The sequence below is a fragment of the Hyla sarda genome, chromosome 11 (assembly GCF_029499605.1).
Source record: "Hyla sarda isolate aHylSar1 chromosome 11, aHylSar1.hap1, whole genome shotgun sequence".
Taxonomy (NCBI): Eukaryota; Metazoa; Chordata; class Amphibia; order Anura; family Hylidae; genus Hyla; species Hyla sarda.
In genome coordinates this window covers 24,525,578-24,541,407 of record NC_079199.1, presented here as the reverse complement: position 1 = coordinate 24,541,407, position 15,830 = coordinate 24,525,578, and the positions used below count along the sequence as shown (strand labels likewise).

Below are 15,830 nucleotides of genomic sequence, written 5' to 3'. Positions count from 1 at the left end.
TCATGCCTGCACCCCCTTCCCCTGCATCACTCTTCCTCATGTGGCATGAGGGACAGTAATGGAGAGGAGTGGAGGCAGGAATGAGCAACAGTAATCAAAGGGGGGGGTGCAAGCTTGAGACACAGTTATGGAGGGAAATGAGGGGGGGGTGAAGGCAGGGGCACCGTAATGGAGGGGAAGCTTAAGTTACGTAAGTTTGCACCCCCCTTCCACTCCATTAAATTTCCTCAAGCTTGCATCCCCCTCCATTACAGTTCCTGCTTGCATTCCCTTTCCCCTCCATTATAATTCCTCAAGCTTGCACTCCTCCCTTCCATTACTGTGTCTTATGCCTGCACCCCCTCCTTTCTCTACATTATTCTTCCTTATGGCAAAGAAACAACGCCACAACCCTGGCCTCCCAATAATCAACCCAACCCACCCCCAAAACGCTACCCAACCACAAACCGACCACCCCCAAGCAGGGCTCTGTGCACTGAGGACAGGCGGGGCTCTGTGCACTGAGGACAGGCGGGGGCTCTGTGCACTGAGGACAGGCGGGGGCTCTGTGCACTGAGGACAGGCGGGGGCTCTGTGCACTGAGGACAGGCGGGGGCTCTGTGCACTGAGGACAGGCGGGGGCTCTGTGCACTGAGGACAGGCGGGGGCTCTGTGCACTGAGGACAGGCGGGGCTCTGTGCACTGGGGACAGGCGGGGCTCTGTACACTGAGGACAGGCGGGGCTCTGTACACTGAGGAGAGGGGGGGGGCTCTGCACACTGAGGACAAGCAGGGCTCTGTGCAGTGGAAGTGAGCGGAAATTCTGAAGTGTGAATGAGAGTACAGAATCCCATAGAAGTCTATGGGCTTTAATTTGAGGCTGAATTCCGCAAGCGTAAATTCTGCCATGTGAATAGACTTTTAGGTGGCAAGTAGCTCTGGTATGCAGAAAGAACTTAGAAGGGGACCGAGCGCTACGTCCCCTTCAATCTCGGAACTGGTCAGGGTCCATTGGTCGAACTCCTGCTTATTATTAAGTGATGGTGCATCTTAGTGCAATACTCCTTTTATAGTTTAGCTCCTATATAATAGCGCGGGCACAGTTCTGCCTACTTTAAATTACTTTACAAGCCTTCATGTAAAGCCGGCCATTTCCATAAGGCAGATTTCAAGAGCCAGTCCTGTGCAGGACTCAGCATGGGCTGCTGTTACATTTCAGCTCAGAAGACTGTAGTGGATGTTGCTTTTAAAGGGCTATTTCAGCTCCCAATAATTTATCCTGATATATTAAATAGGGCATAAGTATCTGATAGTGATGGGGAGCTGTTGGTTCGACCACTAGGACCTCTGTTCATTCTCTATAGAGACGCTAGTGCTAGCTTAGTACAGTGCTCGGATAGCTCCAACTTTATGGTGCAGTGTTTCCCAACCAGGGTGCCTCCAACTGTTGCAAAACTACAACTCCCAGCATGCCTGGACAGCCATACAAAATTAATATGGTCTTACTGCTCCACTTAGCCTGAAGAGTCGTATCCATATTTAAATAAGTTATTGGGTGCTGGAATACTCTTTTAACTGTACGTGAGGATAGAATACCGGATCAGTATTATAAAAAAAAAAGAATAAAACAGAGGGGGAGATTTATCACTGAAATAGTTTTTAAAGTCACTTTAGTTGCAGGGTTTCTTGGCGGGTGAGAGAACATAATTTATCCTCTAGTCTCACGATTTGTGATAAATAATGCTCAAGTCTGCAAAACAAACAAAATTACTTCCCGCTTTTTTCACGGTGTAAGAGCAAGAACACATGGGGCGCAGCCGCAGCATATTTTAAGCTTCAGATGCACCAACGCAGTCACAGAGGGTCTGCAGAGCGAACGCCCGGCTGCGGCTGGGTAGCTCAGTGTGCCCGGTTGTAGTGGCGGATTCTGCTCCACAGCCCCTCTGTAACTTCCATCGGCACATCCGCAGCATGAAATGCGCTGCGGATGCACCCACTGCCACCCCACCCTAAAGCAAGCTTTTGGGCAGCCCTACAGTTGTGGCTTTTTTTCACGTTTTGTGTTGTAAAAGTGAGAATTTAATAAATTAGTGAATAGGGGAACAAAGACAAAAAACAGGGGGCACTGACTTGCGTAGATTCTTAGTAAAGGTGTGTACCCAATCATCACACCAAATGTGAGATACTAACCTTCAGGAGAGGGCATAACTCTACTGCAGGTATAGACAATAGCGAAGCTGCTGCACTCAGACCCAAAGCGGCAACTGTCAGGGGCCGATCAACAAAGCAACGGAAAGAAGAGGAAAAAGTGATGTCACAGAGGGAATGCTGAATGGACAGACGACCACGGGCAATGCACAGGACCAAAAAAATGGTTATGGGACAACGCATTTCGGTGCAAACTCGCACCTTCCTCAGCTACAACAGTTTAACTGAATTCCTGATGTGTGTGTCTGTGCAGCTGAGAGAGCGTCTTAATAAATAATAAATTAGTGACCACTGCCTCCAAAATAGTGTCTACCAAGACCAGTTTGGAAAAAACACTAGTAGTACAAAAAATTTAAAATAGACAAGCAACATAGACCAGAAGAAAGTAAAAAAAAAAATAATGCTGTCAAGATGTACATCTTGGCAAAATATTAAAGGGGTTATCCAGGAAAAAAACTTATATAAATAAATCTCAACTGGCTCCAGAAAGTTAAACAGATTTGTAAATTACTTCTATTAACATTTTTAATCCTTTCAGTACTTATGAGCTGATGAAGTTGAGTTGTTCTTTCCTGTCTAAGTGCTCTCCGATGACACGTGTCTCGGGAACCACCCAGTTTAGAAGCAAATCCCCATAGCAAACCTCTTCTACTCTGTGCAGTTCCCGAGACAAGCAGAGATGTCAGCAGAGAGCACTGTTGCCAGACAGAAAAGAACAACTCAACTTCAGCAGCTGATAATTATTGAAAGGATTAAGATCTTTTTATAGAACTGATTTCCAAATCTGTTTAACTTTCTGGAGCCAGTTGATATAAAAAAAAAAAAGTTTTTTCCTGGAATACCCCTTTAAGCTTTCGATTTTAATATTATTCTCCATAAGAAAATGTTATCTCCTTTATTATAGGCATTACAGCTTATAAAAAAATGACCACTAGGGGTCCCCATACCATCCAGAACATAATCCTGTCCAGCTGCAGCTCTATCTTTGTCCCAGTTGAGGCACAGGTTGGGACAAAGTTTAGTAAGTGAGGACGGGACTAGTACGCCTCTGTGCTCACTCTTGTCCTGTCAGACTGCAGCATGAAACAGGGAGGAGAGGGTTACAGAACAGCCTGCAGTGATTGGATGAAGAGACGCAACACAGCAGACTCAGGAAAAAAGAGGAGTCATGCAGAGTGAAGACACGCCCCCTCCAGAGCACACAATGACAAACCAAGTGAGAAACAAATAAAAGGTATTTGTGAAAGAAACATAGATGCTAGACACATAAAAAATTATTTGTACATGATCAGAATTAGGTACCGAGTAACATATAACTTTAATATAGTCACCCCACATTATATGTAACCTTATTTGTGTTAAAGAACCCCCGATGCAGCCGAAACGTTTTTAGTGAAACAAAATAAATAAAACACAATGTTATTAACAAAAAGCGGTGGCCTTCTTATTTCGTAAATTTTTTTTATTTTAGATATATAAGGTTGGTTTTGCATTTAGTTTTTTTCTTTCATGCACGTTTCTTGCTTCCAACTTCCAGCTAACACATTACCGTTCTGCGCGTGTATCTAGAACGTTGGTAAGGGAAGGCTTCAATACAATAGTGAAACACCATAGGGTAATGTTTAAAACATTTAGCATCTTACGCAGTTCGTGCTGTATGCCATCTGACGCCATAACACCAGGCTGCTAGAAATCACTGTGGTAACAGGTCCGCTTAGTGCTCGGCTATTACTCATTCACCCTCCGGCTGCTACGTTCTCCGATAAATAAAGTCTATTGGAAAATGTATGCAGTTTACACTACTGTTGAAAATGCTTTAAAAGCAATTACTATATAATATATAATTCAACAAAAACGTGTGTACTTACCGCCTGACAATGTGTACAGGACTTAGATGACCTGATCTAATCTGCCTATAGACACTGCTCATGGCAGAGACAATCATCTAGGATAGTGTTTCCCAACCAGGGTGCCTCCAGCTGTTGCAAAACTCCAACTCCCAGCATGCCCGGACAGCCTTCGGCTGTCCGGGCATGCTGGGAGTTGGAGTTTTGCAACAGCTGGAGGCACCCTGGTTGGAAAACACTTGTTTAGCTATTCAGAACTGCTATGGAAACTCATGCTGGGAGTTGTAGTTTTGAAACAGCTGGAGGCAGTTCTGGTTGGAAAACACTGGCTTAGCTATACAGAACTGCTATGGAAACTCATGTTGGGAGTTGTAGTTTTGCAACAGCTGGAGGCACCCTTGTTAGAAACACTTGCTTAGCTATACAGAACTGCTATGCAAACTCATGCTGGGAGTTGTGGTTTTGCAACAGCTGGAGGCACCATGGTTGGGAAACACTGGCTTGGCTATACAGAACTGCTATGCAAACCAGTGCTGGGAGTTGTAGTTTTGCAACAACTGGAGGCACCCTGGTTGGAAACACTTGTTTAGCTATACAGAACTGCTATGCAAACTCATGCTGGTAGTTGTGGTTTTGCAACAGCTGGAGGCACCCTGGTTGGAAACACTTGCTTAGCTATACAGAACTGCTATGCAAACTCATGCTGGGAGTTGTAGTTATGCAACAGCTGGAGGCACTCTGGTTGGGAAACACTAGCTTAGCTATACAGAACTGCTATGCAACTTGTGCTGGGAGTTGTAGTTTTGCAACAGCTGGAGGCACCCTGGTTGGAAACACTTGCTTAGCTATACAGAACTGCTATACAAACTATGGAGTTGTAGTTTTGCAACAGCTGCAGGCACTCTGGTTGGGAAACACTTGCTTAGCTGTACAGAAAAGCTATGAAAACTCATGCTGGGAGTTATAGTTTTTCAACAGCTGGAGGCACCCTGGTTAGAAACACTTGCTTAGCTATACAGAACTGCTATGCAAACTCATGCAGGGAGTTGTGATTTGCAACAGCTGGAGGCACTCTGGTTGGGAAACCCTGACTTAGCTATACTGAACTGCTATTCAAACTCGTGCTGGGAGTTGTAGTTTTGCAACAGCTGGAGGCACCCTGGTTGGGAAATACTGGCTTAGCTATACAGAACTGCTATGCAAACTCATGCAGGGAGTTGTAGTTTTGCAACAGCTGGAGGCACCTTGGTGGGAAACACTTGCTTAGCTATACAGAACTGCTATGCAAACTGATGCTGGGAGTTGTGGTTTTGCAACAGCTGGAGGCACCATGGTTGGGAAACACTGACTTAGCTATACAAAACTGCTATGCAAACTCATGCTGTGAGTTGTAGTTTTGCAACAGCTGGAGGCACCCTGGTTGGAAACACTTGCTTAGCTATGCAGAACTGCTATGCAAACTCATGCTGGGAGTTCTGGTTTTGCAACAGCTGGAGGCACCCTGGTTGGGAAATACTGATTTAGGATTACAGAGATACCAGATGATGTCAGTTAGGCAGCTGCGCATGCTCCATTGCAGATGAAGATTAAGCCTTTTGACAATAGCATGCGATATAGCCGTGAATATGTAATTCCCTGCAGAAAAGCCCACAATAGGCTGTTACCGCATCTCTACAGCCGTTGAGCCCTGATACTGGATCTCTAGCAGTGCGCCACAATTTTACAAGGTGTTTGTTGTACAGGTATAATTTCCAAGCATTCCAAGGTGTGACTGAAACTTCTGTATGTAGTGATGTCACAGTACAGGGATAATATACACAGTGATGTCACAGTACAGGGATAATACACACAGTGATGTCACAGTACAGAGATAATACACAGTGATGTCACAGTACAGGGATAATACACACAGTGATGTCACAGTACAGGGATAATACACACAGTGATGTCACAGTACAGGGATAATACACACAGTGATGTCACAGTACAGGGATAATACACAGTGATGTCACAGTACAGGGATAATGCACACAGTGATGTCACAGTACAGGGATAATACACAGTGATGTCACAGTACAGGGATAATACACAGTGATGTCACAGTACAGGGATAATACACACAGTGATGTCACAGTACAGGGATAATACACACAGTGATGTCACAGTACAGGGATAATACACACAGTGATGTCACAGTACAGGGATAATATACACAGTGATGTCACAGTACAGGGATAATACACAGTGATGTCACAGTACAGGGATAATACACAGTGATGTCACAGTACAGGGATAATACACAGTGATGTCACAGTACAGGAATAATACACACAGTGATGTCACAGTACAGGGATAATATACACAGTGATGTCACAGTACAGGGATAATGCACACAGTGATGTCACAGTACAGGATAATACACACAGTGATGTCACAGTACAGGGAAAATACATAGTGATGTCACAGTACAGGGATAATACACACAGTGATGTCACAGTACAGGGATAATACACAGTGATGTCACAGTACAGGGATAATACACACAGTGACATTACAGTACAGAGAAAATATACACAGTGATGTCACAGTACAGGAATAATAAACACAGTTACGTTACAGTACAGGGATAAGACCCACAGTGATGTCACAGTACAGAGATAATAAAATACAGTGATGTCACAGTACAGAGATAATAAAATACAGTGATGTCACAGTACAGGGATAATATACACAGTGATGTCACAGTACAGGGATAATATAGACATTGATGTCACAGTACAGGGATAATACACACAGTGATGTCACAGTACAGGGATAATACACACAGTAATGTCACAGTACAGGGATAATACACAGTGATGTCACAGTACAGGGATAATACACACAGTGACGTTACAGTACAGAGAAAATATACACAGTGATGTCACAGTACAGGAATAATAAACACAGTTACGTTACAGTACAGGGATAAGACCCACAGTGACGTCACAGTACAGAGATAAAACACAGTGATGTCACAGTACAGGGATAATACACACAGTGATGTCACAGTACAGGGATAATACACACAGTGATGTCACAGTACAGGGATAATACACACAGTGATGTCACAGTACAGGGATAATACACACAGTGATGTCACAGTACAGGGATAATACACAGTGATGTCACAGTACAGGATAATACACACAGTGATGTCACAGTACAGGATAATACACACAGTGATGTCACAGTTCAGGAATAATAAACACAGTGATGGAGATAATGCACACAGTGATGTCACTATATAGAGATAATAATGTATAGTCACAAAAAAAGAGTAAAAGAATAGTGGCACCAGTACCTGTATATACAGCTTCAAGAGATGGACAGTACAGACACTCGGGCAAACCCAGTAAATACATGAATGCAACAAAGAAAAACAGGCGTCCTGCACTCACAGTCCTGACACTGAAATATCGGCTCCCATCTCGGGCTGCTCAATCCGGCAGGGAAGGCATGAATGGCGTGGGGCGCTCAGAGGCGACTGCCGGTGGTTTCACGCATACAGGTGCGCTTCTTCCAGCCTAAAGACAATAATATATAGTGATGACACTATATAGGGATAATAAACAGTGATGTCACTATATAGGGATAATAAACAGTGATGTCACAGTACAGGATAATACACACAGTGATGTCACAGTTCATGAATAATAAACAGTGATGGAGATAATGCACGCAGTGATGTCACTATATATAGGGATAATAAACAGTGATGACACTATATAGGGATAATAAACAGTGATGTCACAGTACAGGATAATACACACAGTGATGTCACAGTTCATGAATAATAAACAGGGATGGAGATGATGCACACAGTGATGTCACTATATATAGGGATAATAAACAGTGATGACACTATATAGGGATAATAAACAGTGATGTCACAGTACAGGATAATACACACAGTGATGTCACAGTTCATGAATAATAAACAGGGATGGAGATGATGCACACAGTGATGTCACTATATAAGGATAATAATACACACAGATGTCACAGTACATGAATAATAAGCAATGGGAGCATTAATTATTGTCTTTGGAGCCTTTTTTTGGTTTATATTTACTGCATGACATGTTGCATGTGCGCCAACGCACTTTTTTGTGACTTTAGACTGTAAGCAAAAAGCTACAAAAGTCAATTTCAGTTTTTACTTTGCAGTGGTAATGGATTTATTAAGTGAGAATGTCACACAAAAAGTTACAAAGCCCTCTAAAACATCGCAAATCTACACCAGCCCAGACCTGGCTTACATGACTGTCTATGGACAGAATGTTTAATATGCAGCCATCTCAGGACAAGTTGGCTCATCCTAATAATGGGAACTTCCCGGATTAGGACGAGCTAAAGGTGACATCAGCTGTCATAGAGTCACAGGCATCGGTCACGGGAACCCCCTGTTGGCCCCGCACCCCGATCGCCTCCTGTTAGATTATACAGTAACCCCCCGACATACGATGGCCCCGACATATGATGCTTTTTTATGTCGGGGCCATCGCATTAAGTGCTATCCAGCAGCGCAAAATGCTTACACTGCTGCCGGATAGCAGCTTAATGTTCCCAGTGTGGTGCAGTAAGTATTACTTACCCCTCCACGATGCTCCGGGGTGCCCTTCGGGTCCAGCGCTAGTCCTCCGGTGTCTTCTCGGCCCTCTCCGGTGACGTCAATACGAAGCTGCGCACGCCGTCCCATCATCCAATAGGAACGGCGTACACAGCGACGTAATGACGTTGCTACGTAGGCCCAGTAAGGCCTTGCAGAAGACAGCGGAGGACAGGAGAAGACCAGGAGAGCCTAGCAGAGGACCAGGAGAAGATCAGGAGAGCCCAGCAGAGGCCCGGTGACACCATCGGGAGCGGCGGGACACGGTCTGGAGCGGCGTGGACAGGTGAGTATGACTTTACTTTTTTACATTGCACGAATCCCTCAACATACGATGGATTCGACAAACGATGGCTCGTTTGGAACAAATTACCATCGTATGTTGAGGGACCACTGTATTCCCTGCCAGGAGCCATGATTGGTCGATCCTGGTACTACAGAATGGGTACTATAGATGCTGCAGTCAATGACCTCAGCATCTATAGGGTGATAGAGGGGGCTGCCTCTGCTCTTCATTGGCACCCTGCAAAGCAATTGTGGGGGGCCAATGCTAGCCATCGCAACTGGGACTCGACTCTGCATTTGGCCTACAATTCTATCTTGCCGCTGCTTGTTCTACACTTTGTATCCAGAAAGATGCAGTGGTTTTATTTCCAGTGTATTTTTTACCATGAGTAGCCAATGTTTAGTTGTACCTATGTGCATCTTCCAGTAATGTGCATGGTGCCTCTATTTTATGGTTACTTTGTATAATTTTTGTTACGCCGAGCGCTCCGGGTCCCTGCTCCTCCCCGGAGCGCTCGCGGCGTCCCTCTCTCTGCAGTGCCCCGGTCAGACCCGCTGACCGGGAGCGCTGCACTGACATTGCCGGCGGGGATGCGATTCGCATAGCGGGACGCGCCCGCTCGCGAATCGCATCCCAAGTCACTCACCTGTCCCGGTCCCCGGCTGTCACGTCCTGGCGCGCGCGGTTCCGCTCCTTAGGGCGCGCGCGCGCCAGCTCTCTAAGATTTAAAGGGCCAGTGCACCAGTGATTGGTGCCTGGCCCAATCAGCCTAATTAGCTTCCACCTGCTCCCTGTCCATATTACCTCACTTCCCCTGCACTTCCTTGCCGGATCTTGTTGCCTTGTGTCAGTGAAAGCGTTTAGTGTTGTCCAAAGCCTGTGTTCCAGATCTCCTGCTATCCTTGTTGACTACGAACCTTGCCGCCTGCCCCGACCTTCTGCTATGTCTGACCTTGCCTCTGCCTAGTCCTTCTGTCCCACGCCTTCTCAGCAGTCAGCGAGGTTGAGCCGTTGCCGATGGATACGACCTGGTTGCTACCGCCGCAGCAAGACCATCCCGCTTTGCGGCGGGCTCTGGTGAATACCAGTAGCAACCCTAGAACCAGTCCACCGACACGGTCCACGCCAATCCCTCGCTGACACAGAGGATCCACATCCAGCCTGCCGAATCGAAACAGTTTTTTTTGATGTGTTCTAATAAAGATTTTCTACTGTTTTTTCATTCAATTGTTGTTGTACATTTTTCTTTGGAAAGTTAAAAGGGTGCTCCAGGGAAGTGTATATATATATATATATATATATATATATATATATATATATATATATAGGCTCCAAAGCCACTATATTTCCTAGATATGTTCCATGTAAACCATTCTGCCTGATATGCATGGCTCCTGTGGCCTCTGTTGTCTTCTCTGGCTGCTTGATATTCTTTGCCATCCTTCCCACTCCTTGCCTACATCTCCCAGCAATCATTGCAGCTCTGCTCTGCCAGCCCCATCCTCCTGCTCTAAGCAGCAGAGAGAGTCGGTGTCTGGTTGGCTGCACACACCTCCCAGTTCTCAGCAGTAAAGAGAGCACGACTCATCAGTGAAGTGCAGAAACCACGCGGTCTGTGTATCTCAGGAGGGTGGGGGCTACTTTCATAGAGGGATTTGGACAGAGGCAGAATGGATGGCTGGATGGTGTCACTCCCTCACTTCATGTATGTAAGTGACAACCAGAGATGAAACTGATTATATAGCTAATGAATGATATTTAGACAAATAAATAGGTTGATGAGAGAGAAAGGACGAGTTCACCTGAGTACCCCTTTAAAGGAAAACTGTCATCAGCTGCTACAGGCAGGTCATGCAGGTGACACTGATGACAATCATACTTACCTGTCCCTGATCTGTGCTCCTGTTCTCACACTATCCTCTTCCTTTACCTCCATTTGGTTGGCTGGCTTGGGGCACGGGCAGAGCTTCTTGACGTCATCGTTGCTGTTTCTCCAGGCCTACTCACAGCAGGGCATAGCAGGGAAGCAGTAGCGGTGACGTCAGGAAGCTCCGCCTATGCCCCAAGCCTGCCGGACGAATGGAGGGAACAGATGAAGATAGCGGGACAACGGGAGCATGGATCAGGGACAGGTAAGTATCATTATCATCAGTGTCACCCGCACTACCTGCCTGTAGGAGCAGGTTAGTAAAGTGACACTGATGACAGTTTTCTTTTAATTATGCCATAGGTGTAGAGACAAAATAGGGCTTGCTCTGCTGGAAGGTGTAGCCATGTGGGCGATTGCCATACATACACTCCTGCAAGAGGTGAAGATCCCCGGGGCTCCGGTTCACGTGGTAAAAAGGTGTGTTAGAGCGCTCACTCCTGTAGAATAGCTTGACTGGGATCGTGGCAGTATAGAAGTAGCCGGAAACGGTTAAGTTTAAGATATAATAGCCGGATTTTATTATTTATTATAGATCACAGATAATGCGTTTTGAGGGGTGGGACCCCCTCTTCGTCAGATCAAGTTGATTGATCTGACGAAGAGGGGGTCCCACCCCTCGAAACGCGTTATCTGTGATCTATCCTAATAAAATCCGGCTATTATATCTTAAACTTAACCGTGTCCGGCTACTTCTATACTGCCACGATCCCAGTCAAGCTATTCTACAGGAGTGGGCGCTCTAACACACCTTTTTACCACGTGAACCGGAGCCCCGGGGATCTTCACCTCTTGCATTCTCCAGACGTCCAGGAATCCCAGGACGCCTCGGTGTGAGCTGCACCCCCTGACCTCACTATTCCCTTTGCAACGGGATACAAGCGTGATATGGTGTTGTGCCCACTGCACAACACCAGAAGGTGAGAACGTTTATTTCACCTCTTTTTCTTTGTTATATCTGAATACTTTTACGGCACATTGTTGCGCTTCCCTTTTGTGTTTCCAATTTTTTCTGCATATCAAGCATACATACACTCCTGATATAGATGTCTGTTATAATATCTGGAGTAATCATTGTATCACGGCATGCAGGGATGAAAGGTGGCACAGTGCGACATTCCGTGTGCGGCAGGCGCCAAATTAATCAGTCAGCAATAGGACTGCTCAGACATGCTCTGTGTCCATTGACAGCAATGCTTTTCTGAGCGGATTCTGTTGAAGAATGCAGCAGAATCCAACTGAAAACTGCAGCTGCTGCATCGGAAATTATAAGAATTTTTCAACTGGATTCTGCTTGGAAACTCCTCTGTGTGAATAAGCCCTATAGGATCTCCCTTTAAAAAACAAAAAAAACACTGAAGCAAATGATTTACATTAAAGGAAAAATGTCAGATATTTTCTCCCGCACTGGTGGATAGTGCGTGAGATGCTGATTCCAACGAGCCCTACCTTACCCGGATCTGCCGGGCCATTCACCCGAAATTGAAGTTTTATTCTATGTGTATATCTTGCTGTTACTGGCACGGGCGGGGCTTCTGCACTTCTGACACAGACGTCAGCGCCACTTATGAATATTCATCCCCCCTCCCTCCAGTTCTCCCTCATTTCGTCGCTCCTAACTGGAGGGAGGGGGGATGAATATTCATAAGCGGCGCTGACGTCAGTGCCAGTTAGCTGCAGAAGCCCCGCCCGTGCCAGTTACAGCAAGATATACACATAGAATAAAACTACAATTGCGGGCGAACGGCCAAGCAGATCCGGGCAAGATATGGGCTCATTTTAATCAGCGTCTCCCGCACTATCCATCAGTACCTGTGGATAGTGTGGGAGAAAATATCTGACAGTTTTCCTTTAAAGGAGATCTGCAGTGGTATATAACTTATCACCTATCCGCAGGACCCCCCGCGATCTTGTTTGGGGCCCTGGTTCTGCCGCAGCTCTTCCCCAGCAGGAGGTGTGTTGGCCGCAGCATGATTCTGCCGCCTCCATGTATCTCTATGGGAGAGGAGGAGATGCAGCATTTGTGCATCCCCACCTCTCCTATAGAGCTAAATGGAGGAGGTGTGTCTATCCCTGTATGGGAGATTGCGGAGGGGGTCCCAGCGGTCGGACCCCCCACAATCAAACAATTATCCCATATCTTGCGGATAGGGGGCAAGTTATATATCGCTGCAGAACTCCTCTAAACACTACTCACCTCTCCCCGATTCCCCGGGAATACCATGCAGGTGATCCCGCAGCTTCCCCATTCTTTGGCAACACCAGACCACTGCAGACAGTCGGCGTGGGATCCCTGGGAAATGAATGAGATGGGTAACTTTCCTTTATTTGGTCTATAGTATGGCTTTTGCTGCTGTTGTCATTCAAATTATTTTTTTTGTTAGAAAGCAGATTCCCCTTTAAAGGGTTACTCCGGCCCCAAGACATCTTATCCCCTATCAAGAGGATAGGGGATAAGATGTCTGATCATGGCCGGGTTCCGCCACTAGGGACCCCCGCAATCTAGCATGCAGCACCCACCAGTAAGCACTGCAGGAAGCGCTGGAGGCTCTCAGTGTTATGCCTCCCAACCACAGGGACGGAGTATCGTGACGTCACGCCCCGCCCCCTCAATGCAAGTTTATGGGAGGGAGTGTGACGGCCCCTCCCATAAACTTGCATTGAGGGGCCCAGATGCAAAAAAGATGCCTCAGGGCCCCCCTGTGCTCCTGACATCAGGGACTGTTTGGTGGCCTGCGCCCCCACCAGATGTACGCTCCTGGTGGGGGCCGGGTTCGCCATACGGTAGGTACGGCACTGCCTTAGGGTACGTTCACACGAGTGTATTTTCTGCTGCAGATTTGCTTCTGCAGATTTTGCTGCCCACTGACTTCATTAGGTAGCAAAATCTGCAGAAGCAGATCTGCAGCAGAAAATACACACGTGTGAACGTACCCTTAGGTTAGGGTCACACGTAAAGGATCAGCAGTGTATTTTACGCTGCTGATCTGTCGATGACCTGACCCTATAATGTGCCCCCAGCTGTTTTCCCCACGTCCTGCTGGCAGCAGCAATCTCCCGCTATTAGCCGCTCTGCGATATCTGTGAGTACACAGCATGTGACCGCGGCGACTCGCAGGTCCCTGTAGCGGCGGATTGCTGCAGCACACAGGGGGGGGAAACAGCCAGCGGCACCCCATAGGTTCGGGTCATCTCCGGATCCGCAGCGTAAAATACCCTGCGGATCTGTTACGTGTGACCCTACCCTAATGTTAATCAGTACAAAATGTTTTATGATAATAAAACATTATATTTTTGTTTCTATACGTTAATACATTTACTGTAAGCCAGTGTTTTCCAACCCTGGCGCCTCCAGCTGTTGCAAAACTACAACTCCCAGCATGCCAGGCATGCTGAGAGTTGTAGTTTCACAACACCTGAAGGTACCATGGTTGAAAAACACTGGCTTAAGGTGTCTGATGATGTCACTTTGCGCAACTACTATGAGTGTAGCGCAGGAGCTCCTGTGTTAACGTCATCGCCATGCCGTAAATGAAGGGTGCTGCGCCCTGCAAGGCTGTGCATTTATATTGTGCAGTATTTTACCTCATACCTGAATGGGAGGGTGGATGAACGGGCGGGCGGTCAGGCAGATAAGCGGGTGGTCAGGCGGTTGAGTGGGCGGTAAGGCCTATGCAGGGGTGTAATTATAGGGGGCAACCAAGGCCCAGGAGCCTTAAGGGGCCCATTAGGTCTCTTTTTCCTATAGGACACAATGTGCCTAATAGGGACCAAACACTGTTCCTTGCATGAATGCGATTGTTTGATGTTTTTACCCAGTGAATTAATGAGGCGTTTGGATATTTTATAGATACTGCTATAGGGGGACACTGGGCTCTCTGTTCTTAGGAGAACAGTAGAATTATATAGTTAGGGACCGACCCTGTTACAGATTTTACACCTTGAAATTACACCTCTGGGCCTATAGCTCCATCTACACCAGGATCTTCCCCAGCACATACGCTGAATGTATGAAAGTGTTGTAAGGCAGCGTTGGGGGTGTGGCCAAATAAAACTAAATTTACCGTGGTGCAATATGGCGGTGAGGGCGATACCGACTGCTGCCCCTGACTTCCCTGCTCTATTCTCTACCTGACGGCGAGTGATCTGTTCAACATTACAGTGAAAGGTGACACCAGTAGACAGAAGGCTATAGCTGTTGCTCATAGCTCAGCCCTTCCCCCCCCTCTATGGAATGACTTTTGTCAAGGTCACAGAGCACTCCCAGAAACCTTTCCCATCCATGTTAAAGGGACAGCTCCTGTCCATTGCTACCTATGTCCACAAAGCATATCGCTAAATGCTGTTAAAAAAACAACTCAGACAAAATGGCTGCCCCCATCATACGCAAAAAAAAAAAAAAATTATAGAAAAGACCATAAAATAGAAGCAGATTAGGTGGAAAAAAAAAGTATTAGTTAAAAAAGAAAAGTAAATTAAATGTAGGCGATACATTCCCTTTAAACCCTCTCCTCGATTTAGCCCCGCCCCTGCACTGGCCCCGCCCCAATATCCTTCCAACGGGTTCCTGCGCACAGACTGACACGTCCCTGAGACGCCAGAAGGGGGGGATCGGCCGATCGACGTCCCTCTTCTCTACCTCCCTAATGGGTGAGTCCCGCTTCCCCTGTCGAGCGTCCTCTTTGGTATCGTCATCTATGGAATAAAACTAATAGGTAGCGGCCACTATTAAAATAAATAAATTGCCTTTGTCCACACCCCCCCCCCCCCTCTAGAATTGAACTTGGTAGCGGCCGGCCCGACCGGCCCCGCGGGGAATCTTATCATGGGTCGGGGCCTACGTCGTGCAGTACACGCTCGAGCCTGGGTGTGGCACTGTGTGTGCGTGTGTGTCGCGCGGATAAAGCTCCGCCCCCTCTCCGCTGTGGTCCC

The 15,830-nt window shown here is 46.7% G+C and overlaps 1 protein-coding gene and 1 long non-coding RNA gene across 4 annotated transcripts in view; one reads left to right on the top strand and one right to left on the bottom strand.

Moving 5' to 3' along the window:
• Nucleotides 1–3,633: 3,633 nt before the first annotated feature.
• Nucleotides 3,634–15,718, bottom strand: LOC130295672 (uncharacterized). Of its 3 annotated transcripts, none has more exons than XR_008848954.1 (4): nucleotides 15,538–15,718; nucleotides 7,475–7,600; nucleotides 3,831–3,960; nucleotides 3,634–3,752 (listed from the first exon to the last, which is right to left on the bottom strand). It is a non-coding gene; the product is annotated as an uncharacterized LOC130295672 (long non-coding RNA). The 3 variants fall into 3 exon arrangements; XR_008848953.1 differs by lacking the exon at nucleotides 15,538–15,718 and adding an exon at nucleotides 14,963–15,359; XR_008848952.1 differs by lacking the exon at nucleotides 15,538–15,718 and adding an exon at nucleotides 13,096–13,360.
• MGA (MAX dimerization protein MGA) overlaps nucleotides 15,459–15,830 on the top strand; it is a 66,129-nt gene continuing 65,757 nt past the window's right edge. Inside the window, exon 1 of the mRNA XM_056546670.1 lies at nucleotides 15,459–15,548. The gene's annotated coding sequence lies outside the window, so the exon portion shown is untranslated. The remainder of the gene's footprint in view (nucleotides 15,549–15,830) is intronic.